Source organism: Notolepis coatsorum, assembly GCF_963971535.1.
Source record: "Notolepis coatsorum genome assembly, chromosome: 7".
In the NCBI taxonomy this organism is placed as follows: domain Eukaryota; kingdom Metazoa; phylum Chordata; class Actinopteri; order Aulopiformes; family Paralepididae; genus Notolepis; species Notolepis coatsorum.
Window position 1 is genome coordinate 154,922,813 of NC_140171.1, and position 26,182 is coordinate 154,948,994.

Below are 26,182 nucleotides of genomic sequence, written 5' to 3' on the forward strand. Positions count from 1 at the left end.
TACCCCACATTTCTGAGGAAGAGGCCAAGGAACTGGGGAGACCGATTACTCTCGTAGAATTGAGGGAGACTATTGTTGAAATGCAGAGGGGTAAGGCGCCAGGCTGGGATGGTATTCCACCCGAAGTGTATTTAGCTTTCTGGGACCAACTGGGTCCATTGATGCTCGATATGATCAATTACGCTATCGAACAAGGGGAGTTCTCAAGAGATGTCAATATGGCGTTGATTTCTTTACTTCTCAAAAAGGACAAAGATCCCAATGATTGTGGTAGCTATAGACCCTTGAGTCTTCTCGGGGCCGATTTAAAGGTGTTTGCCAAGGTGCTGGCCCGTCGCCTGCAGAGATTTATGCCTGTATTGGTACACTGCGATCAAACTGGTTTTATCCCGGGGCGTCTGGCTGCAGATAATCTTAGGAGGCTGTTGCATGTAATCGATAACAGTAAAGACAATACAACTCCATCCACAGTTCTGTCTTTGGATGCCATGAAGGCGTTTGACAGACTTGAGTGGTCATACCTGTGGAAGGTACTTGAGGTCATGGGTCTTGGAAAGAGTTTTATTCATATGATTAAAGTCCTGTATGCCTCGCCGTCTGCGATGATACTGACAGGCAAAAACTGTTCCACACTCTTTCCAGTCTCCAGATCTTCTAGACAGGGTTGCCCTCTGAGCCCGGGACTGTTCGCGCTTTCCCTCGAACCTTTGGCCCAATTTATTAGGCAATCGGAGGACATCGTCCCCATAATGGTCAACAATACTCCACACAAAATTGCTCTCTATGCGGATGACCTGCTGATTTTCATGGACGACCCCTCCCGGTCGGCCACAAAATTATTGAGGATAATCGACGACTTTGGTAAATTGTCAGGTTTTAAGATTAACTGGAACAAATCAGCCTGCCTACCTCTTAATGAACTGGCCAAGGCGGTACGACTACCAGCTGATATCCCCATAGTAGAACATTTTAAATACCTGGGCATAGAGATATTCCCCACGCTGAACCAAACTACTAAGTACAACTTCACGGGTACTTATGATAAAATACGCCAGGATCTAGACAGGTGGTCGTCCCTTCCTAACTCCTTACAAGCCCGGGCTTCCATAATCAAAATGAACATCCTGCCTAGGATAAATTTTATTAGCTCAATGCTCCCCCTGCCCCCTCCAATAGACCACTGGCGCAAGGTACAATCGATGGTATCTAAGTTTGTCTGGAATAACAAACGCCCGAGAATCAAAAGGGCTACTACTCAACGTAGGAAACAAGATGGGGGCCTCGCAATCCCTGATTTTAAACTTTATTTCTGGTCCTTTTCACTGAGACCTCTGATGTGCTGGCTAGACCCTGTAGAGGCTGTATCGTGGCGCTCCTTAGAAGCGGCGGCGGTGTCTCCGCTAAGATTGCAGGATGTAGTGTACTCCACTGTCTCTATTGCGAAATGCCGGCTGAGGTATGGACCGATCATAACTCACGTGATCCAAACGTGGCGTAATGTACAGAGGTTGTGTGGGGTTAAATGCCCTTGGCACCTGGACTCTCCAATTTTTAATAACCAGCAATTACTTGTTGGACACAAGCCGGTTAATATTCCTCAATGGCAAAGGAGGGGAGTGCATACTCTGGAGGATATTTATGATAAGAACGGCCTCCGTGCGTTTCAGGACTTAAGAGAATTTTATGATCTTCCCGGCGAGTCCTTCTTTCTTTACCTTCAACTAAGGTCAGCACTGAGGGCGCATGGCGTACCGTGGGCTCAAGCTTTGCAACCACACCCCTTCCTCAGGCTCATAGTGGACAGAACGACATCCAGAGGGTTTGTCTCCGACTTTTATACGCTCTTAATTCAATCCACGTATAAAAATTTATCATTGGATACAATCTGGCGTGTGGATATCCCGGAGTTGGACCCCGAGTTTGACTGGGATGATGTTTGGGCAAATGTGGCATTATCTTCCCGCAACCCCAATCACCAGCAAATTAATTTTAATTATATTCATAGGACCTATCTTACACCTAGGAAGCTATTTGCTATGGGACTGATAACCGACTCTCGGTGCACTTTGTGCTCTCAAAAGGCCACTGGCACTTATATGCATATGTATTGGGATTGCCCACCAGTGGCCCGCTTCTGGAGGTCAATAACGGACAAACTTTCGGATCTGTGTGGCTTAACTATCCCATTCTCAGCTGTTACGCTACTCCTGAACGATATAACGACACTACCCGCGTCCGTACAACTGAAAAGGGTTGTCCTAGCGGGCGTCACAGCAGCGAAGAAGCTAATAGCAATGAGATGGAAGGAGCCTGAGAAGCTTACAATGATTAACTGGTCCCTAACTCTATTGGATGTGATTTATCTTGAGATATCCACAGCCCGGGTGATTGGGGTGGGGCAGGCTGGAATTGACCTGTGGTTCGCAGCAGCTGAGAAGGTAAAGACCGCAGTGTGCGGCTGAGCGGGGTTGGGGTGCGTGTTCGGGTGAGTCCGGCGGTCTCTTGGGAGGGGGAGGAGGAAGTGTTTTTGTCTGTCTTGTCCCTTGTCTTGTCATCTTGAGTTTAGCTGGGGATATTATGGGGGGGCAGCTATTTAACTAGTTCTTCACTGTTTGGCCACTTTTACACGGTCTCTGTGAGTCTATGGAACACCTACAGGTTTTTGTTTTTTCATGAAGGTTCATTGCTCTGGTTTCAGGTCGTGTTCCCCCAAAAAATGGTCCTTGTGGTGGGTTGGAGATGTACGTTTTATTAATATGGGGTCACACGGCCGGGAATCGGGACTGAACACTGGGAAAGACCATTTATTAGATAGTACCCCTTGGAATTAATTTAGTAGGTTGAACTCTGGTTTCTTTTCTTTTGTCTGTATAATTGTTAGTCATTATTATTATTGTTTTTGTTATTTTCTTGTGAAGTTCTATGTATTGTGATTGTGGTTAATGTGTTGTCTTGTTTCGTGAGAATGTCAATAAAAAAATTTGATCAAAAAAAAAAGTACTGTGAGTGCCTTTGTCCATGTCCGCCTCGAACAGCCTGCAAACTACCTGGTGTTCTATCGCCATGCTCTAAGACAAACTCTAACCTTAACCAACTTTGAAAGAGTGCCTAAGCCTAACCGTTGAAAGAACTTGCCATCACGCTCCAAGACAAATATCTGCATCACACAACACAACAACAGCATAAACTCATGTTGCGAACTGCGGTTACGGAAAGTACCGCGTCGGCCAATCAGAGAGCTTTTAGACGCTCGGCTGCTTGCTAGGTCGTTTCAAACCAGCGCCCGAGTTCCATCATAATACATCATATTCAACGCAAAGCGCGTGGCTGCGACGGATACAGCGATGAACCAGTGCACGGCGGGCACGCGCACTCCAGGCGCAATTGCGCCTAGCCCAGAGAGAAATACGGCGAGGAGAAATGCCTGCGGCTACGTAATGAAAAGGTCTATATCAGACAGAATCGTCACTTCCTGTTCAGGAAAACTATTATTAATCTTTGTAAAATTAAGTTATATTGTGCATTGGAAACACAAACATACTTAAAATGAGTAAATATTATTCATTTTAAACATGTTTATATTATTTATAGGGCTATAAAACAAAAAACAAAAAAGTTTTTTTTCTTCTTCTCTCATTTAACAGGTGGGTCGGCGCCCTAGCGCCCCCGGTGGCGAGCCGCCACTGGCCTACATCACAGCCTGTATGGAGACCTTTCTGCCTACATCACAGCCTGTATGGAGACCTTTCTGCCTACATCACAGCCTGTACGGAGACCTTTCTGCCTGCATCACAGCCTGTATGGAGACCTTTCTGCCTGCATCACAGCCTGTACGCAGACCTTTCTGCCTGCATCACAGCCTGTATGAGACCTTTCTGCCTGCATCACAGCCTGTATGGAGACCTTTCTGCCTGCATCACAGCCTGTACGGAGACCTTACAAGATACAAGATAATTTAATGCCACACAACGATGGTTGGTGGTAATTGTTTGCGGTACAGTTTGTTAAGCACTGGTTACATCAACATGAATTTTTTTTTTGATTTGATTTGATATTTTTTATTTTCGTGTCTTACATACAGATGTATGCCCAGCCCATATGGGCTTACAAGACACATAACAATAAGTATATAATAATATACTTTACCAATTACTTAACAAATGACATAGACCAAGATGGCCATAAAAAAATACAAGAAAATACAATAAAACGTAATATAACACAAGCTGTACTCAATGTAAATAAACAGAAAAACAAGGTGAATTCAAATACAATTATATAGGATACAGTGTGTTTTGTCTCAGGTGCCATGCCTTCTCCAAAAATCCTGCAAAACCGAAGATGTCCTCCACAAAAAAACAACTCAACATACAACTCTCAGACTGCCAAAACAAATCTGGGTTTACAATTTGAATTTTCTCAAATAAAGCCCTCCTCAAAGTGGTGTACAAAGGGCAATAAAAAACAAAATGATATTCATCCTCCACCACTCCCAGATCACACAGAACACACAACCGCTCCTCCTCAGGTTTACCCTGGAATCTACCCACTTCCACCGCCAATGGCAGGGTGCCAGACCTCAACTGGGCACACAGAGACCTCCGTCTTCTCTTTAAGTTTAACATCAGACATCAAACGTCAAACGCCCCCCTCCCACTTCCCAATCCCCACAATAAATACATATATACATAAATACATACAGGACAGTCACGTGTAACAGTGTCAGTCAGTGACAGATGCTTGCCCGTCTGTGCAAAGGGGGGCGGGCCAGGGTGTTCAGTGTTCGGACTGCTGTGGGGAAAAAACTGTTTGTGAAGCGTGTGTGTCTGTTTAGAATGGACCTGTAGCGACCTGAGGGCATGTGCTGGAATGAGTGGTGTGCTGGGTGAGAGGGATTGCTGACTATTTTACCAGAGCGGGTGACTGTGCGTGAGGTGTAGATGGAGTCCAGAGAGGGGAGGGGGCAGCCAATTATTTTGGAGGCTGTCTTGGTGATGCGTTGGAGTTTGTGTTTGGTGTGTTTGTCAGTGGAACCGTACCAGACTGTGATGGATGAGGTGAGGATGCTTTGGATTATGGCAGTGTAGAATTGGACCAGCAGGCGTTGTTTGACTCTGTACTTCCTCAGTTGCCTGAGGAAGTACAGGCGCTGCTGGGCCTTTTTGATGATGACAGTGGTGTTAATGTCCCATTTGAGTTTATTGCTGATGTGGGTGCAGAGGAACTTGAATGATCCAGTTAGGGTTATGGGTTGGTCTGAGATGGTTATTGGGAGTATGGTTTTTTTTTTGAAGTCCTGAAGTCTATGGCAATTTCCATGGTTTTGGAGGTGTTGAGCAGGAGGTTGTTGGATGAGCACCACCTCACTCACTTTTCTGCCTGCATCACAGCCTGTACGGAGACCTTTCTGCCTGCATCACAGCCTGTACGGAGACCTTTCTGCCTGCATCATTCACAGCCTGTACAGAGACCTTTCTGCCTGCATCACAGCCTGTACGGAGACCTTTCTGCCTGCATCACAGCCTGTACGGAGACCTTTCTGCCTGCATCACAGCCTGTACGGAGACCTTTCTGCCTGCATCACAGCCTGTACAGAGACCTTTCTGCCTGCATCACAGCCTGTATGGAGACCTTTCTGTCTGCCTCACAGCCTGTACGCAGACCTTTCTGCCTGCATCACAGCCTGTACGGAGACCTTTCTGCCTGCATCACAGCCTGTATGGAGACCTTTCTGCCTGCATCACAGCCTGTACAGAGACCTTTCTGCCTGCATCACAGCCTGTACAGAGACCTTTCTGCCTGCATCACAGCCTGTACAGAGACCTTTCTGCCTGCATCACAGCCTGTACAGAGACCTTTCTGCCTGCATCACAGCCTGTACAGAGACCTTTCTGTCTGCATCACAGCCTGTATGGAGACCTTTCTGCCTGCATCACAGCCTGTACAGAGACCTTTCTGTCTGCATCACAGCCTGTATGGAGACCTTTCTGCCTGCATCACAGCCTGTACGGAGACCTTTCTGCCTGCATCACAGCCTGTACGGAGACCTTTCTGCCTGCATCACAGCCTGTACGGAGACCTTTCTGCCTGCATCACAGCCTGTACGGAGACCTTTCTGCCTGCATCACAGCCTGTATGGAGACCTTTCTGCCTGTGTAGCACTTGTGTCACCTACTTGTAACAGCTGTTCGCCACGGGCACAGTTCTAGGTACGAAACAAGGAGAGGAGTAATATTCACAATATAAGAATAGTAGACCAGAGACAGAGTTATAACAATAACCGGTTTATTTCTAATTAAATGCGCGCTAGCTAGACATACAGACATACAGACGTAAACGGTAGCAGTGGTTTGAAGTATCCCTTTTTGGTTCTTTCAATAACCTCTCCTTTAAGGACGGTTAGTTCGATATCAAGTCCTAGATTGATTAGATCAACACATTAGGTTTGGTTCAGACGTCTCTGAGGTTATCTCTAGCTAAAAGCTAGATTCAAGATTGGATATTAGACGTATCCTTTTATCATCAGTAAACTCTATTTCAGTTTATCATTTCACCAGGGAAGTGTTTAAACATATTAATTTAAACCTTTAATTGTGCAGGGAACGCAAATACCTTAATAGGTGAAATGCTCCTTTAAACTCTTCCTTGGAAGGTGTAACACAACAAAAGTACCATATGGAATATTCTAGGTTATGGGAATGCAATTACCTTTTTAGGTGAAATTACCCTTTAAACCTTCTTTCTTTACAGAAGAACCATCAGTGATTCAACTATAATCAATGTCATCAATATTCTAGGTTATGGGAATGCAAATACCTTTTAGGTGAAATTACCCTTTAAACCTTCTTTCTTTACAGGAGAACCATCAGCGATTCAACTATAATCAATATCATCCATATTCTAGGTTAGGGGAATGCAAATACCTTTTAGGTGAAATTACCCTTTAAACCTTCTTTCTTTACATGAGAACCATCAGTGGTTCGAGTAGCTTATCAGTGGCTCTAGTAGCTTACTGGGTGTAATTACCCTTTAAGTCTCCCTTCTTATAGGAGAAATATCAGTACCCATATATCAAATTAAATCAAATCAAATACAAAATACAATATCAAAATAACAAAAGGTGAACAGGGTCGAAGCCCTTGGAATGTCCTTGTGCTCTCGTTCAATCAGTTCAATCCGTGGAAGTTCCTATAATTCAAGTTCAATCAGTTCAAACCGTGGAAGTTCCTATAATTCAAGTTCAATCAGTTCAAACCGTGGAAGTTCCTATAATTCAAGTTCAATCAGTTCAAGCCGTGGAAGTTCCTATAATTCAAGTTCAATCAGTTCAAGCCGTGGAAGTTCCTATAATTCAAGTTCAATCAGTTCAAGCCATGGAAGTTCCTATAATTCAAGTTCAATCAGTTCAAGCCGTGGAAGTTCCTATAATTCAAGTTCAATCAGTTCAAGCCGTGGAAGTTCCTATAATTCAAGTTCAATCAGTTCAAGCCATGGAAGTTCCTATAATTCAAGTTCAATCAGTTCTGTGGGAGCTATTGACTAGTTTCACATTTATTTAATATATTTATTTGTTATGTTATTTTGTAGAATTAATTTGTTTACAGCCATATTATTTAAGTTATTATGAGTTGCAGCTAAATGCTTTTACTTTGAAGTGGTTTTGGGCAATTGGGAAGCACAGCTGGGTGTATTTAGGTAATTAATTAGAGACAATAGCACAGTGGGCATCAGGGAAGGTGTAACTGAGGGGTTACAAAACCCTGACTGTATTAAAGATTGTGATAGATTAAACCACTGCTAGTTATGTACTTTAATTACTGGCCAGACAGTACATCAAATATAGATGGTGAACACCCACAAGAACACGGCATTGACACAGAAATAGTATTGGAGGGTAATTTATTATTATTAGGCAACGTTAGGTTACAGAATGAGAATTAGGGTCGCGCTTGTATGGCGAAGAATATACGTAAAGTCAGTCAAGAGCATAAGTCACTAAGAATAGCAGGAATCCTACGATGGGTCTAAGCTGATGCCACCTGTTGTATAGTAGCAATTATATAGGGCAACACTGGTACCGACTGGAGACAATGGGTTCCCTCCGGGGTGTAAGGCCTGGAGGGTAGAGGAATGTTCGGGTACTCCGTCTGATTCAATGAGGAATAAAGAGACTCCAGGTACAGGAGTCGGTCCTTGTAAACTCCCTTGATCAGCAGCAAAAGCAATAATTGTAATCCAAATGCCCGACAGCATTGATGACAGCCAGCCAGCCCCGTCCACGAGGCAGGCCCGAGTTGTAATCCTCACGAGGTTGAATCCCAAACGATAGTGGAAATCAACGATGCTCTTCTCCGGTGGTCACATCCCAAATCAATATAATCCAACCAGTAATGGTTCTGCAATCTTGACGCCGGCTCTCCTGTGCACATGTCCAATGCTACACACGAACGAACTGGGTTGGCACGATATACAATAAATGAACGACTATTAAACTAGGTCGAACTTGACGTTACTTCATTAAACTCTGACACTTTTACTATTCTATTCGCACATGTTCTAAACGCACGGTTGCTCACTTCAATGTTACCGAACTTGTCACACTGCTGCTTTAGACGAACTGAATGAACTACTACTGGGCACACCTGCGCCGTATTTATACTTAAGTGATTATCTAGTTCCAAACCTAACCACTTTGGTCCTGAATCAATACACTGCCAAAGGCATGTTCTGACATGCCCCAAACTCGCCCCTTGCACCTGTCTGAGTGCGAGACTGCCTGGAGCCTAGGGCGCTATCCAATAAGGAGAGCGAATATTACTCTGGTTTGAACGTAGGTAAAGGGATATACCGTGTATATATAAATAATATACAAAGTATATAAAACAATAAATGTAGATTCTCAACTTTAATCTGGCCCTTCACAACAGCCGCCTCCTAATTAGTCCGCACCTAATTAGTTAAGGGAGACAGATTAATAGTCCAGTCAACTGCTCAATATCTGTTGTGAGGAGTAGGGCAATCTACAAAGTCAGTGGGTCATGGTCGTCATCAGGGGAGTCAGGGAGCTCTGGCAACTCTATCAGCCTCGCCACGGGTCGGGTGCAAGTCCGCCCTTGGACAATAACTTCTGCCGCTCTGACCTTTCCGTCGGCACCAGTGATCACTTTGCTTACGCGGCCGGCCGGCCACATAGCTCGGGGTAGTGACTGGTCTATGATCATAACGACTGTGTCCACTTTTAAGTTGTCCCTGTCCTTGACCCGCTTCTGACGGGCTGGAAGGGATGGTAGGGAGCTTAGGAGGAAGCGGGCCTGAGACTGGTTGATCTGTGCTTGGCTGTGTCTCCACATCCTCCGTCTGTTCCTCTTGTTCGGTCTGTACCCCGTCTGAGGAGGGGCCGGTTCTGGCCGCCCCATCAAGAAGTCGTTTGGGGTGCTGGGTTCGAGGTCAGCTACGTCACTTGGAGCGCAGCTGAGGGGGGTGGAGTTCGGAACTCCCTCTTCTTGAGCCCACGGTTCTCTCACAGGCTTCTCGTCTAATGTCAATAGCCTCTCAACGGGCTGTACGAGAGAGTGGCCGGTGTCGCTCACCTTTGTGTGCAGGCAGCGTGTAGACGTGGGTTGACTGTCAAGTCCGTAGAGGGGGCCCTGGAGCGTCCACCCCAGTCGGGTCTGAACCGCGACTGGGCATCCTTCAGGTCTGATGTGGGCCGCCTCGATTGGGACAAGGAGGTCCGCGTGGTCGGAGCCTATGAGCAGGGTCGGTGTGGCGCCGTCGATGAGCGGTATAGGTAGTTGACGTAGGTGCACGTACTTCGCCATCAGCTGTGGGATGGGGTAGTTGTAGCTTGACAGGCCTATGTCATGGCCTGTAAATGCTTTAGTGATGCTGTACCGCTTCTCGGGCTGCCCGACCGCTGCTATTTTGAATGAGACGTTCTTGCCCTTTATGGTTTTCAGGTCTCGCTGAATAGTACGGATTGTCATTGTTTCTTTGTTACCCCGCAGGCCCAACTGGGCTGCGGTGGAAGCGAGGAGGAGAGTCTTTTCAGACCCATCATCGAGGACGGCGTAAGTGTCCATGACCTTGTCCTCGTAGCTCAGGAGCACTCTGACCACTTTGATGAGCACTCGGGGGGTCCCGCTATGCTTGGGGTCTATGTGGAGCACTCCTGTTGGTTGGTTGCCTTGTTTGGCTAATCTTCGCTGGTGGGCCCCGCACAGTGATGCGCGGTGAGCGGCGCCCGCCTGGTCCGTCTCACGCCACTGATCCATTTCGGCGGGGTTCAGTGTCTTGTATTCGTCGCACTGTGCCAGCCAGTGTCCGCCGTCGCAGTAAGTACAGACGATCTCCCATTCCTCTCTGGCGCGGGAGTTGTAACTCGGCGGTGGTGGCGCCGACTCGGGGTAGTACGGGTGGTGCTGTGGGTCCCCGTGTCTGCTGCAGCAGTCAGGACACCAGGGGGTGGTTTCAGGACTGGTCTGTGGTGACACCGCCTCGGCCTGGTACATCACCGTGACGGGCCTACTTTGTTGTCCTGGCAGACGCTTGTTGCTGTCGTGCAGGACCTCCAGGTGGGCGCCGTCGCACTTGCTGCATCTTTTCTTTAGGCGGCACTCAGCTGCCATATGGCTGTGCGCGCAGCGGAAGCAGCGGCGGTTCGCTTTGATCCACTGACTCACCTCGTCAGCGGTCAGCCTCTTGAAGGTGTCACATTGAGACAGCCAATGTTCATTTTCACAGTACTGACAGACAGCCTTCCACTTCTCCTTGACGTGGGTGTTGTGGCTCGTCTGCCGTGGCTCAACCTCGGCTTGGTGCATAACTGTCACAGTTGTCGTTGAACCTTCTCGGTCCATCTCTAGGGTCAGAGCCACTCCACACGAATGTGTCCAATCGTAGACTGCTAACTTCCCTGGCGAGGAAGTCAGCTAGGTCTAGGAGGGATGGTTCTGGGCCGTTGGGGTCACTGTGGTCGCTCTGCCGCCGAAAACGCTCTTGACGGGCTGGAGGGAGCTTCTCCAGTATCCGCTCCACGTTAGAATTTGCATACAGTTCATGTCTCCCCTTCTCCTTTTGTGACCCCAGCATCCCCACGAGGGATTGTACCTTGATAGAGAGGTCATCTAGTGCTCTATTGTCTTTGGCTGGGGGGAGGCGGTCGATATCTCGTATTTCTTGGATCACGTAATCCCATATGCGTCCATAGCGCTGGTTGAGGGCCACCAGAGCCGCGGAGTATGGGGTGCTTGAGTTGGAATATGCCAGCGCTATGTTATGCGCTCTGGGCACCTTGAGATGCTTGAGGAGGATGGCATATTTGTACGACTCGTCGGGGACATCGGACATCATAGTCTCCAAACACATGCGTAATTCCGTGTACTGTGCTCTGTCCTCGCGCGTAAAGTCTGGGAACGTCGGTGTGCCAAGGTAAGACGCCATGGATGGCTGGGATACCGATGAGCATAGGGGGAGAGGCCTCCTGGGCGAGTCTCCCCGTACGTGGGGTCGTGGGTTAGTGCTGGGTGGGTACCAGAGGCCGGGCCCCCAGGTGCTGCTCCTCGGTGCTGACTGTGTATTAAACTCAACCTTGGTTTGGGTCGGGGGTTCGTAACGCAGTGGCTCGGGGCTGAGGTCGGGGCTGTACTGGGCCTCCTGGTCCAAAGTAGGTTCGTGCTGGTGGGCTTGATATCCCTCCTCTTCCTCCGCTAGGTCCTGGAGTCTTCTAGTTAGTTTCTCGGCGACGTAGGCGGGATCTTCCCGTTGGCTGGGTCCCGTATAGACCGGTCGGGGAGGGGGCTCGGCGACGTAGGCAGGTTCTTCCTGCTGGCTGGGTCCCGTGTAGACTGGTTGCGGAGGGGGCTCGGCGACGTAGGCAGGTTCTTCCTGCTGGCTGGGTCCCGTGTAGATGTGTCGGGGAGGGGAAGGTGCCCTCGACCCATGTCGTGATGATCTCCGGGAGCTCCAAGTGGAGGAGTGGGGGGTAGCCCTCTGGATCAATTGTTCTATCATCTGCGCCTGCAGGCGGTCCCGCTCCGCTTCGCGCTGTGCATTGGCGGCGTCGCGCTGTGCATTGGCGCGGTCTCGTTCCGCCTCGCGCTGTGAATTGGTACGGTCTCGCTGAATGGTTTCTTCAGCCTGGAGGCGCCTCTCTTCCAGTCTGATGGTCATCGCTGCGTCAGCCTGGAGGCGACTCTCTTCTAGTCGGATGCGTTCTCGTTCCACTGCAGAGTGTTCGCGCTCACTAAGGGCTTGTGCTTGGAGTTGCGCGTGGAGGCGCTCTCGTTCCGCTGCAGAGTGTTCACGCTCACTAAGCGTCTGTGCTTGGAGACGGTCGCGCTCACCCTGGAGTCGGTCTCTTTCGGTTGAAGCTGTCAGCGTGGCGATCAAGGCTTGCGCCAGTCTCTGGTCCGCCTCGCTGGGGGATGACACCGACGGAGGTGATCGGGCGCAGACAGGGCCCGGTGGAGACCCGTTCTCCTGGCGCGCTCCGAGGTCCATCCCCCGAGCGCGGTACTCTTCTCTTGGTTGCGCGCCGAGGTCTGTCTCGGGTACGCGCTCTTGGGTTGGTTGGGCGCCGGGGTCTATCCCTGGAGCGCTTTCTTTATCCTGGAGCGCTCCGGGGTCTATCCCGGTGACGCTGTCTGGAGGTATAGTCACGTCATGTCCTGCTTGGTCCCCCCCGTGAGCTAAGTCAGTTTCGTTTGAACCCACTGGGTTCTCTACTGGCGGGGCCGCCAAGTCGATAGGAGTGGGCATGCTTAAACTATCCGTTTTATCCGTATTTAACGTCTGTTTAGATAAGCTAGGGGGTAAAACGAAAGCGAAGTCCTCCAGATATGAAGGTGGCTGACGTTTGCGCTGCGGGCGTTCTAGCTTGGGGGAGCCGTTTTGAGAGTGTTCACCGCTGGCCATGTTAATATTAATATTATATTAAATATCACTGATACCCTCCGGCTCGAAGGACCAATTGTAACTGAGGGGTTACAAAACCCTGACTGTATTAAAGATTGTGATAGATTAAACCACTGCTAGGTATGTACTTTAATTACTGGCCAGACAGTACATCAAATATAGATGGTGAACACCCACAAGAACACGGCATTGACACAGAAATAGTATTGGAGGGTAATTTATTATTATTAGGCAACGTTAGGTTACAGAATGAGAATTAGGGTCGCGCTTGTATGGCGAAGAATATACGTAAAGTCAGTCAAGAGCATAAGTCACTAAGAATAGCAGGAATCCTACGATGGGTCTAAGCTGACGCCACCTGTTGTATAGTAGCAATTATATAGGGCAACACTGGTACCGACTGGAGACGATGGGTTCCCTCCGGGGTGTAAGGCCTGGAGGGTAGAGGAATGTTCGGGTACTCCGTCTGATTCAATGAGGAATAAAGAGACTCCAGGTACAGGAGTCGGTCCTTGTAAACTCCCTTGATCAGCAGCAAAAGCAATAATTGTAATCCAAATGCCCGACAGCATTGATGACAGCCAGCCAGCCCCGTCCACGAGGCAGGCCCGAGTTGTAATCCTCACGAGGTTGAATCCCAAACGATAGTGGAAATCAACGATGCTCTTCTCCGGTGGTCACGTCCCAAATCAATATAATCCAACCAGTAATGGTTCTGCAATCTTGACGCCGGCTCTCCTGTGCACATGTCCAATGCTACACACGAACGAACTGGGTTGGCACGATATACAATAAATGAACGACTATTTACTTCACATTAAACTAGGTTGAACTTGACGTTACTTCATTAAACTCTGACACTTTTACTATTCTATTCGCACATGTTCTAAACGCACGGTTTCTCACTTCAATGTTACCGAACTTGTCACACTGCTGCTTTAGACGAACTGAATGAACTACTACTGGGCACACCTGCGCCGTATTTATACTTAAGTGATTATCTAGTTCCAAACCTAACCACTTTGGTCCTGAATCAATACACTGCCAAAGGCATGTTCTGACATGCCCCAAACTCGCCCCTTGCACATGTCTGAGTGCGAGACTGCCTGGAGCCTAGGGCGCTATCCAATAAGGAGAGCGAATATTACTCTGGTTTGAACGTAGGTAAAGGGATATACCGTGTATATATAAATAATATACAAAGTATATAAAACAATAAATGTAGATTCTCAACTTTAATCTGGCCCTTCACAACAGAAGGTATATGGTTTTTACCAGCGTCAGGAGATCATATAGTTGCATATAGTTTCAAACATAATTTTTCTGTATTCTTTGATTAACAGACAATAAATGCCACAAAACTGTCAAATGCTGTCTGGACAATGGACTTCCTGATCTGCGTAAGATTCGCTGCCCTGGTGCTTCAGTGGCTTTTTAGTTTTTATTAGTTGTTGTTGACAAATAGCCACTACATAAAGTAAAAACCCTTCTTGCAGGGCTTGGGATATTTCAATGTTTTGGCAAATTTTGATTTAAATTGTATAATTCCCATTTTATAATGTTTTACCATGGTATGTTTGGTATCTTTTTTTTCACCACAGCCTCACATATATGACCTGACAGTTAGTTTTCATATTGTATAATACTGTATATACTGTATACTGCATAATGTACAACACAAAACACAAAATCGGATTGAGAAAATGTGTTATTTTTAGTATGAACTAGGGATGCTCGATATTGGCTTTTTTACCGATACCGATATTCCGATATTGTCCAACTCTTAATTTCCGATACCGATATCAACCGATATCAACCGATACCGATATATGCAGGGTCCCCCCCCCCCCCCCCCCCCCCAAAAAACTGAATAATTTCAGGTAACTAATAATTTCACTGGATATTTATATAACAAATATTGTTATTGTTTTTTAATTTTTTTTACCGATACCGATATTTTCCGATATCACATTTTACTGCCGATATCGGCCGATAATATCGGTCGGCCGATAATATCGGACATCCCTAGTATGAACCAATGCAAACATATCAAATCAAAGATATAAAACAGTGGAAATGCACCCTCAGGTAGCATATTTACATAAACAAAAGAGAACAGATCAGAATTCAATTTACAAAGCATTATTTTCTCCATACACAGGTAATAAACACAGACGAAATTTTGATTCTCAACTGGAAATGATCACCAGCATGCTTTTTTTTACAAAAAGTCAGTAAAGGTAATTTTTTTTTACAAAAAACAAGTTTTACAGTAAAAAAGTAAAAAATAACGAAATAATTAAATTGTGGGATATTCAATATACATACAGTACACATATGACTAGAGTGCAGTCATATAGAGTGCAGGATGCCTGAGGCGTATCCAAAAAAAATATTGCACCTGTCAAACTGTAACGCCTTTTGACAGGTGTTACCTGTGTATACGTGGCATGGGGGTCTAGCTGCGGTCCTGGGGGTCTAAACGGCATGAACCGGAGGGGCTGAGGGGCTGGATCAGGATCACTGTCGGTCTTCCAGGGCGTCTGATCTCCTGCCTGATCTCCTGCCTGGGCTGGACGTCTTGGCCTGGCCTGGGTTGTCCTGCGTCGGACTGGAGCAGGCTGCTCATCATGTCTGCACATAAATGGCACACACATTGTACATATAAAACACTGCTCATACAACACACACACACTGTATATACACTCAATATTCCATTCTGTATATATTGCGTACAAAGTCTGCAAACCTAGTAATAATAAAAAAGCAATAAACATCCATAATAAGTCTCTCACCTGTCTGGGTCATTTCTTGACCTGGATCTGGCTTGGGCACGCCCTGCCCCCCTAGATGTCCCAGGCAAATCATTGCTGTAGACAATGACATGTAAAAATACATTATTTTCAACTTTTATGAACAGAGTAATAACTAAAACAAACGCACTAATAATAATAATAATAATAATAATAATAATAATAATAATAATAATAATAATAATAATAATAATAATAATAATAATAATAATAATAATAATAATAATAATAATAATAATAATAATAATAATAATAATAATAATAATAATAATAACAAGTCTCTCACCTGTCTTGGTTAGCCCTCCTTCCATGTCTCACTGAACTGGTTGAAGGCAGGGCTTCTGCTCCTTCTGCTCCTTGCTCCTCCTCACTGTAGACATTCAACATTCAACAAGGACTCTCTTGATGCACACTTATCATGTACACTTATCCTGTACATGTGCATTCATCATGTGCACTTATCATGTGAAAGCCTTTCTTTGCCTTTCCAAACAAGTCTGACTAAAACAAAAGCAATCAAAGTCCAAAATAAGTGTCTTTACCTTTTATTGTTGTCATCATCAGTGGACCTTTCGTTGTAGTCACCATCACCAACCAAAGATGGATCGTCAACGTTAGCACAGGATAGCTCAAACTACTACTACTAAAACGTCTACTAATACTACTACTACTGCTACTACAACTACTACTACTGCTACTACTACTACTACCACTACTATTACTGCTACTACTACTGCTACTACTACTGTTATAAAAGTCGAACTACTAACTACTAACTGTCCGACATAAATTATCTAGTGGACGAATTGTGCAGGCTTCTTCTACACTTCTTTTCTGGCAATAAACTTCCGCCTCCTTCGTCACTTCCTCCCAATGTTTTCCGTTTCATTCTAGCACAAAAAATTGCCAAGATATTGATAAAAATGTAACGCATGTAAAATTATATCTGGCACATTTTACGCGTGCGTAAAAGTTTATTTAGCATCGAATTGAAATTATCCTGGTTCAGTCATTTATTGGTTTATCAAGACAAAATAAAAAGTAGTGTGTAGTTTCAAGGCCACGTCATAATGCCACGCCGAAAAAACCCGGAAATGGACTACGTTTTCGGTACAGAGCGTCACAAACTGATGACGTCACTTCATCACGGCGCCGTGAGCCGGGACCGGGAACCGTTATTGAAGCGGACACCTTTTATTGTTGTTTTGGATTTTTGCCGTTGGACGTTTTGGACATGGAAACACCACGCTCAAACGGAGGATCATTCAGATCAGAGAACATGGATGCTGGCGGTCCAGCTTTTTGGGTCTGGAGATCGAAGACGATGATCAGTGACTTTTGTGAAGCTTGAATTGCCTTGGATCAACCTGTTAAAGACACGATCGGAGAACGGAGGACCACACGGTCTAATGGACGTCGCACTCGAACAAAACAACATCATTCGTATGTGAAGAATAATCCGTCAGCTTTATTGGAAAAAGGCAAACTTATTGGAGTGACTGAATTATTGTCTCGCTAAATGATGTTGATGAATATTGGGAGTTGTTGAACTTCATTGTAAAGACATTCATTCATAAATCTCCGACGTGAAGTTGGCTGTATGAACCAATCAGACAATATGGAGCAGCTGGTTGGGACAAATGAGACAACGCCTGTGGTTGGTTCAAACGTTGCAAGTGTGGAGAATGTTGCTCCGCCCAAGCCCTCTGTAAAACGGGGTGTTGTGCCAAAATCCTACCCCTTGCCTAATTTTACCCCACCCACTCAGTCAGCGTTGGTTAATACTGCTGGAGCATTGGTTCATTTTGGTCCGATTTCCTTGCGTGATTTTGCGCGCCGCGTGGGAGTAAATTCGAGACATATATTCGGTTGCAAAAAGGTGTCCCACGGTCTCCTCTATGGCCGTGAATAGTTTCACGCGGATCGGAATCACGGCGTCCGTTTCGGCGAGTTTATTCCACGCTTTCGGCTTTCCTTTTCTAAGCATTTTCGGGGCTACATGTGAATGAGTAAAAGTTGCGGGACGCCCAGATGTACCCACGGTAGAAAGCTCGCGTGGAGCTCATAATAGACTCACTTAATACAGCGTTTTTAAAATCACGCGACATTTTCAGGGTCGCGAGCCGACCTTTTCCCCTCGTTTTCGATGATGGAAGTGATTTAGGAAAAGCTTCGGCACGCTGAGAGGTATACCGTGGATTTAATCTCGCGAGGATAAAAAATATTCGGCCTGTGGGAGCAGTCACACGCAAAGCATCAGCACTATTCAGGGGAATCTGCTAATTGATTTGAACAGTGATACTCAGGTCGAAGTGAGAGAGGATTTGGAGAGTACAGCAACCAGGATAGCGGAGTTTGTACTGGTTGAGGAAGATGAGACAGAGATTGAGTTCTCAAATGTTGTACGAAAGAGGAAAACCAGGGCTACTTCGAGGGTTGCTTGCTGGCGGGCAGGATGCGAAGGCAGCTAGGAAGGAGTAGAGCCTTGGCCCCTCTCAAACAAGGCAAAGCCCAGGAAATAAAGGACAGGCCGCACAGTCACAGAACAGTAGTAGCAGCAGTGAGGAAGAGGAGGATGAGCTCTTGGGTGATTTATCACAGCCTGAGTTCTCTTTCGAACAGATAAAAACATTTTTGAAAAATAGAAAAGGTAAATCTGTTAAATTAGAGGAATTTTCCCCTGATTTAAGGAAGTTTCACGATTCTGTCACAATATACACATGAGGAGTGGGGAAGACGCAGGGCAACTTTTTTTCTCTCACCAAGAGGGATTCCGCTTGAAGAAAATATATCAAAAGTCAGAGCAAAAATCAATGAGGAGGCTGTTGGTCCGTATCTGACTGGAAGAGGGAGTGGGGGGGGGGGAGCTTTCTTCAGTCATAAGAGTAGTAGTAGTGGGGGAGTTGGCATTCTTTTTTCTAGAGATTTTCTACCTGCTTCATGTGTTGTTGATGAGATCATTCCAGGCAGGTTGCTTAAACTCTGTGCTGTATTTGAAAATGTAAAGATGTGTTTTGTAAATGTATACGCTCCAACGGTGGGGTTGGAAAGGTTATTGTTTTTGGATAAGTAAAAAAATACTCTTAGTGCTTGTAGTAGTGAGGAGTATCTGTTTGTGGGTGGTGATTTTAACTGCACTGAAGATCCCGTGTTAGACAGGAATCATCAGGAGCCGCATGCGGCTTCTAAAGCCTGTCTTATACGACTGGTTGAAACCATTGAACTGTGTGATATTTGGAGATATCTCCACATTAATCAGCGGCAGTATACCTGGGCTCATTCCAGGGATAATTATTTATCGTTAGCCAGGCTTGATCGTTTGTATTGTTTTGAACATCACATGAGTGTGGTCACAAGCTGTTCCATAAGTCCGGTGGGTTTATCTGACCACTCCCTTGTCCAGTGTTCCATTTATATAAAAAATGTAAAGTGTAAAAGTGCATATTGGCACTTTAATGTCTCTCTGTTGTCTGACAATGGCTTTAAGGATGATTTTAGTTCTTTTTGGGCTGACTATAGGCAAACTAAACGTGATTTTAGTTCACTGCAACAGTGGTGGGATGTAGGTAAAATACATATAAAACAGCTTTGCCTACAGTACACTCTCAATGTTACAAGAGACATGGCCAGATCTATGAGAGCTCTGGAGAGAGAAGTGATGGAGATGCAGGAGTTGGCAGGCTCCACTGGAGAAAGAGAACATATTGAAGTTTTCAAAAGGAAAAAATCGGCTCTGTCTGACCTGCTGGGTATCTCTGCTAGGGGCGCTCTGGTTAGATCCCGTTTTCAAAACGTGGTCCAGTTGGATGTTCCGTCTCACTTTTTCTTTGGTTTGGAGAGCAAGAATGGCCAAAAGAGGCTGCTACACTCTCTGAGGTCAGACACTGGGCAGATGCTGCATGAGACAGCCGACCTCCGTCAGTGTGCGGTTGGTTTTTACAAAGAGCTCTATAGAACTGAGTACCAAGAAGAGCCGGAGGTGGCACAGTCCTTCTTTGAGGGCCTCCCTAGAGTCTCAGCTGAGGACGGCGCAGAGCTGGAAGCACAGCTGTCAGGCCAAGAGCTGCTAGAGGCTTTGCAGAGCATGCAGAGTGGGAAGGCGCCTGGGATAGTCTCCCGGTTGATTTTTATAAATCTCTCTGGTCTGTGATTGGTGAGGATCTTTTGAGTGTCCTCAGCGATAGTCTGAGAAAGGGGAGGCTGCCTCTGAGCTGTAGGAGAGCGGTCATCACTCTCCTGCCCAAGAAGGGAGACTTACAGAACATTAGGAACTGGCGTCCAGTGTCTTTACTCTGCTCAGATTATAAAGTGCTCTCAAAGGTACTGGCAATGAGACTGAGGAAGGTGATGGAACAGGTAATCCATGTGGACCAAACCTACTGTGTGCCCAGCAGGTTGATATCTGACAACATTACGTTGATTCGAGACATTTTGGACCTCTCTGGTGTTTTGGGTTGTGAACTTGGTCTGATTTCTCTAGATCAAGAAAAGGCTTTTGACCGAGTTGAACATCAGTACCTGTGGAAAGCAATGCAGGCTTTTGGTTTCAGCTCTGGGCTTATAGCTATGATCCAGGTCTTGTACAGAGACATTGAGAGTGTACTTAAGATTAACGGTGGTTTAAGTGCGCCTTTTGAGGTTCAGAGGGGAGTCCGACAGGGCTGTTCTTTATCAGGAATGTTGTACTGTCTGGCCATAGAGCCGCTGTTACACAGATTAAGGACTCATTTGTCGGGTTTTTCTTTTCCGAGTTGTGACATAAAATTCAAACTGTCTGCATATGCTGATGATGTCATGATTATGGTAAAGTCCCAGCACGACATTAACATTGTACAATCAAATGTGAGGGCTTTTGGTACTCTCTCCTCTGCTAGGGTGAACTGGCAGAAGAGTGAGGCCTTAGCAGTGGGTAAAGGGCCAATTTATGGACTTGTGCTACCTGGAGGCCTGACTTGGAAGAGGGGAGGCCTAAAGTACTTGGGGATATATCTTGGGGATGAGGTATTTTCTTCCAAGAATTGGGACGGTGTGGTAGAGCAAGTGGAGGGCCGGCTGAAGCGATGGAAATGGATTCTTCCAAAACTGTCGCTGAAAGGTCGGGTCCTTATTATCAACAATCTTGTGTCCTCCATGCTGTGGCATCGGCTAGCGTGTATGGACCCGCCGCTGAACCTGCTGTCTAAGGTGCAGGGGTTGATGGTGGACTTCTTCTGGGACCGGTTGCACTGGGTCCCGCAGAGTGTCCTTTTCCTGCCCAAGGAGGAAGGGGGACAGGGGCTTGTCAACTTGGCAAGTAGGGGAGCTGCGTTCAGGCTCCGTTTCATTCAGAGACTCCTGACAGGACCGGCTGATCTGGTCTGGAGACCTGTGGCCCGAGCCATACTGGAGCGGTGTGGTGGGCTAAGTCTGGCTGAGCCAATGTTCCTTATGGATTTAAAGGGATGTACAATGAAAAACCTGCCCGTTTCTACAAGGGACTGTTAACAGTGTGGGGCTTGTTTACGAAAGAGAGACTGAAGGACGGTGGCTCTTTGTACTGGCTTCTGAGGGAGCCGGTGGTTCATGGGACTCGTTTTCAGGGTGGGGCCGAGCCAGCGCTGAGGCAAAGGCTGTGTGAGGCGAAGATGTTCACGTTGGGCAATGTGCTGGAGGTGTGCGGTCCCCTTTTTGATAATGCTGCCGGTCTGGCCTCACAGCTGGGCACGAGGTCTGTCAGGGTGATGGGCCGCCTATTGGGAGGCTGGAAACAGCAGCTGACTGATAATGAACTGGAAATGTGTGTTGATTTTTGTAATGGTCAGTTATTGCCTGCTGTAAATGATTATTTTCCTGAGGTGAAACTTAGCCCTATTTTTAAATGTGATGGTTGTCTGTTAGAGGTGAGCAGTGCTGCTGATTGCAGGCTGAGCACCATGGTGGGCAAAGCTATGTATTACCTGTGTGTTAAAGTGTTGAACCAAAACAGGCTGAAGGATAGGGTTGACACTCCATGGAGAGCTCATCTGGGCCTGCAGGAGGCTCAGAGGCCTGAGTGGAGAGCACTATACAAACCACCGTTAACTAAAAGAGTTGGGGATTTACAGTGGAGAATTTTACATGGTGCAGTTGCTGTGAATGCTTTTGTCTCTGTGATTAATTCTGATGTTGAAGACACCTGTCCTTTCTGCACAGAGAGGGAAACAGTTTTTCACTGTTTTTTAAAGTGTGACAGGCTCTTGGTTTTTTTCAGTTCCTGACCCGCATGTTTGTGATGTTTGATGAACATCTTACTCCAGAGATGTTTATTTTGGGGTACAGGTACAGCAGGAAGAGGAGGTTAAAGTGTCAGCTCTTCAACTTCCTGCTGGGTCAGGCAAAAATGGCCATTTATCTAAGTAGGAGGAAAAAGATTGAGGATTCGGTGCTGGTAGATACCACTATCTTGTTTAGAGGTATGGTAAAGGCAAGGTTGCGAACAGATTTTCATTTTTACAAGTTGACCAGCAATGTAGCAGAGTTTGAGATGATATGGTGTTACATGTGGGTGTTGTGTACAGTTGTGGAGGAGTTGGAGTTGGTTTTTGGCTTTGTTCTGATGTGAAGTTTGTCTTTTATTTTTCTTGATTTGATTTGCTGTTCTGTGTTTTGCGTTATACATTCTGATGTATTGTTGATTGCTGAGTGAGAAAATAAAGTTGTGTTTAAAATCTCAATCTCTCTCTCTCTCTCTCTCTCTCTCTCTCTCTCTCTCTGTGTCTCTCTCTCCCTCTCTCTCTCTGTCTCTCTCTCTCTCTCTCTCTCTCTCTCTCTCTCTCTCTCTCTCTCTCTCTCTCTCTCTCTGTGTCTCTCTCTCTCTCTCTATCTCTATCTCTATCTCTCTCGCTCTCGCCCTCGCCCTCGCCCTCGCCCTCGCTCTCGCTCTCGCTCTCGCTCTCGCTCTCTCTCTCTCTCTTCCAGGGGAAGGAGTCCAGCTGAGTACCTGAGCACCACATACCCCCAGCTGTTCCTCCAGGGCCCTCCTCCGCCCTCCATCCATCCCTCCATCCATCCCTCCATCCATCCCTCTATCCATCCTTCCCTACCTCCTTCCTAGCTGGGTTGTCAATACAAAATATAAACAAATAAACCTGTTCCGTCCTCTGAGCTTTTAAAATGGACAAACTGGTTCAGGCATCTTAGATTACAAGTCAGTTTTGGGAAAGTTATGTGAACACAGAAGAGCAGAGCTCATGATAACGGCTGCAGTGGCTACTTTTGAGTTTTATATTAAGATAATATTTGTGTGATAAAGGTCTGCGTACAGGCTGTGAGGGCAGAAACGTGTCCGTACAGGACACCATGGAGCGCTGAGATTCATCACCCATTTTAAAGTCCTTACTCACCACTGTAGACTTTGTATTCTCGGGTGGGATGGTCTGCCCTGTCCACCTGCAGAATCAACCATTGGCATATCCTTATTTATAAGGCTATCCTTGGACTGCTGCCAACTTACCTACAGATGTACATTCTCCAAAAAAGGGCAGTTATAGTCTTCGTTCCCAGGGCTTATTTTTACTAACTGTCCCTCGGGTCCGTACTGAACTGGGAAAAGGGCGTTCAGGTATGCAGCTCCCTCCACCTGGAATCAGCTACAAAACCACCTGAATTTGCATGAGCTGGTCTCACTGGTTGCTTTTAAAACCCTTCTAAGAGATATGGAATCCAGCACATCTGGCTGAAGATGTTTTGACTGACTTTAAATGGTTCTGTGAGTGTGACCTGTCCTTGTTTTTGTTTTAATTGCTATATGTTTGTTTCTTAAATAGTTTTCGTCTGTAAATGTGAAATTGTAACTGTGCTGCTGCCTATCTTGGACAGGACGCTCTTGTAAAAGAGATTTTGAATCTCAATGAGACTTTTTCCTGGTTAAATAAAGGTTAAAAAAAAAAAAAAAAAAATGTGATGCAAGCAGAAAGGTCTCTGTACAGGCTGTGATGCAGGCAGAAAGGTCTCCATACAGGCTGTGATGCAGGCAGAAAGGTCTCTGTACAGGCTGTGATGCAGGCAGAAAGGTCTCCATACAGGCTGTGATGCAGGCAGAAAGGTCTGCGTACAGGCTGTGATGCAGGCAGAAAGGTCTCCATACAGGCTGTGATGCAGGCAGAAAGGTCTCCGTACAGGCTGTGATGCAGGCAGAAAGGTCTCCGTACAGGCTGTGATGCAGGCAGAAAGGTCTCTGTACAGGCTGTGATGCAGGCAGAAAGGTCTCTGTACAGGCTGTGATGCAGGCAGAAAGGTCTCTGTACAGGCTGTGATGCAGGCAGAAAGGTCTCTGTACAGGCTGTGATGCAGGCAGAAAGGTCTCCGTACAGGCTGTGATGCAGTCCCTCAGCAAGCTCTCAATGGTACAGTGAGGATGCTGGCATGTGATGAGGCCCAGGATGGTCATGTTGTCGGCTTGATGATGATATTGAAGCTGTGCTTGGCAGCACAGTTGTAGGTGAGCAGGGACTACAGGAGGAGGCTCAGGGTCAGTGAGACGGAGGCGTCTGCCTCACCACCTGGGGCCTGCCTGCCTGTCAGGAAGTCCAATATCCAGCTGCAGATGGAGGTCTCCAGTCCAAGATCAATGAGCTTAGAGACACATTTAGAGGGAATGATGGTGTTGAATGCTGAGCCATAATCAATGAAGAGCATTCTCACATACAGTATGTGTTCTGAGAGGGCATACATACCAGGGTAAGTAAGTAAGGTTTATTTATATAGCACCTTTCACAGACCAGGGTCACAAAGTGCTTCACATATAAAAACATCAATAAAGTGCAAGGATGGGCGGCTACGTGGCGTAGCGGAGATTGTGCTCGTCACCAATGCAAGAGACTCCGGTATCGAATCCCAGTCTCAGCATTGCCTTCGACTTGGGCCGGCCGTCGTACTGGCTCATTTGGCAGAGCCAGCGGGTGGAAGTCGATGGGTGGGGATTGGACGTTGTGGACAGCGACTCCTACAGGTCGGTTGGGTGACGCCTGCACAGCAGAGACAGGAAGTATCGGGGGCAGTGTGAGCCTCCCACGCGTTACTCCTCACCACAGAGTCCGCGCTGTCTGGTGAAAAGATGCGACAGGCTGCCTCCTTGTGTACCGGAGGGGACACGTGATGCAAGGCTTCTATCCTCACTACAACTGACCAGAGGGGGGCATAGTCTAGCAACGTTCAAGACAGGGGAGGGGAGAATTGGCAAAATACGAAATTGGGATGGGAGAAAAATAGAAAAATATGGAGAAAAAGTGGATACAAAAAATAAATAAAGTGCAAGGATAGCAGCGTGTTAAAAAGAAAGTAATTAAAAACGTGAACGGAAAAAAAACAAGATTAAAAGATTTACACAGAGATTTACACAGTGATTTACACTATGAATTGAAAATGGGGGACCCTGATGTAAACAAGACAAACGTCTTTCTCTGGTCTGCATCCCCTTAACAATTGTGTGTATTGAGCCGTACTGTTTGTACCCATTCTGCAATCTGTTAAATAAAGTTTTCATTCATTCATCATTCATTCATACAGTTAGCCAAAAGCCTGTTTGAACAACACAGTCTTTAGCTGCTTTTTAAAAGTGTTTACCGAGACCACACCGATATATCCTAGTTCCCACTTCAATGGAATGCATTTAGAGAGAAGAAAGAATATTCTCCAAAATGTATTTTTGTTAGTTATAAATAGTGATTTTGTGTAAACCTCCCATTTAGTGTACCTCCCGCAATTACAATGACTGCGCTTCGAGCGCCCTCTACTGGCAGCATTATAGTTGGTCCTCTCCTTTATAGAGCTTTGAGGCACTCCCCGCCTAGCGGAAATTACGTCAGACACACGCTCTTTGTGTACTGTAGCTTCACCTGCCTCGTTGTGTATGGCTAATAAGCTAATGCTAATCTAATTCTCTGATCACATAATAGAACTATAATGCAGAGATGGTGTAATGAACGGACTAACTGCAGCTGCAGAAGATATATGTGAAGTGTTTGAAGGACTAAGGTGCAGCATCGTGGAGGAGGATGAACTAGAGGAGAGACTGATCTCTACATTCTTCACCGTGAAATTACTGAATGTTTTGATGCTGAAAGTAACTGAGATGAAGAAACACAAAGCAGGTTTGTTAAATCAGGAGGTCCTTTGAACTTTAATGTCACCCTCTTGATCAACAGGCTCCCATTTGAGATGACGACATTGCACAATGTAATGTTTTATTCTGCATATTACCAGGGGGACCCTGATGGAAACAAGACAAACGTCTTTCTCAGGTCTGCATCCCCTTAACAATTGTATGTATTGAGCCGTACTGTATTGTACCCATTCTGCAATCTGTTAAATAAAGTTTTCATTCATTCATTCACACCAGCCGCTTGCAGTGGTTTCATCAGCAGGCTGGGCCTTGTGTGCTGCAGACGCCATCATTGTACCTAATGTTGCTGCATTGTTTCTGTCTTTATTACCGA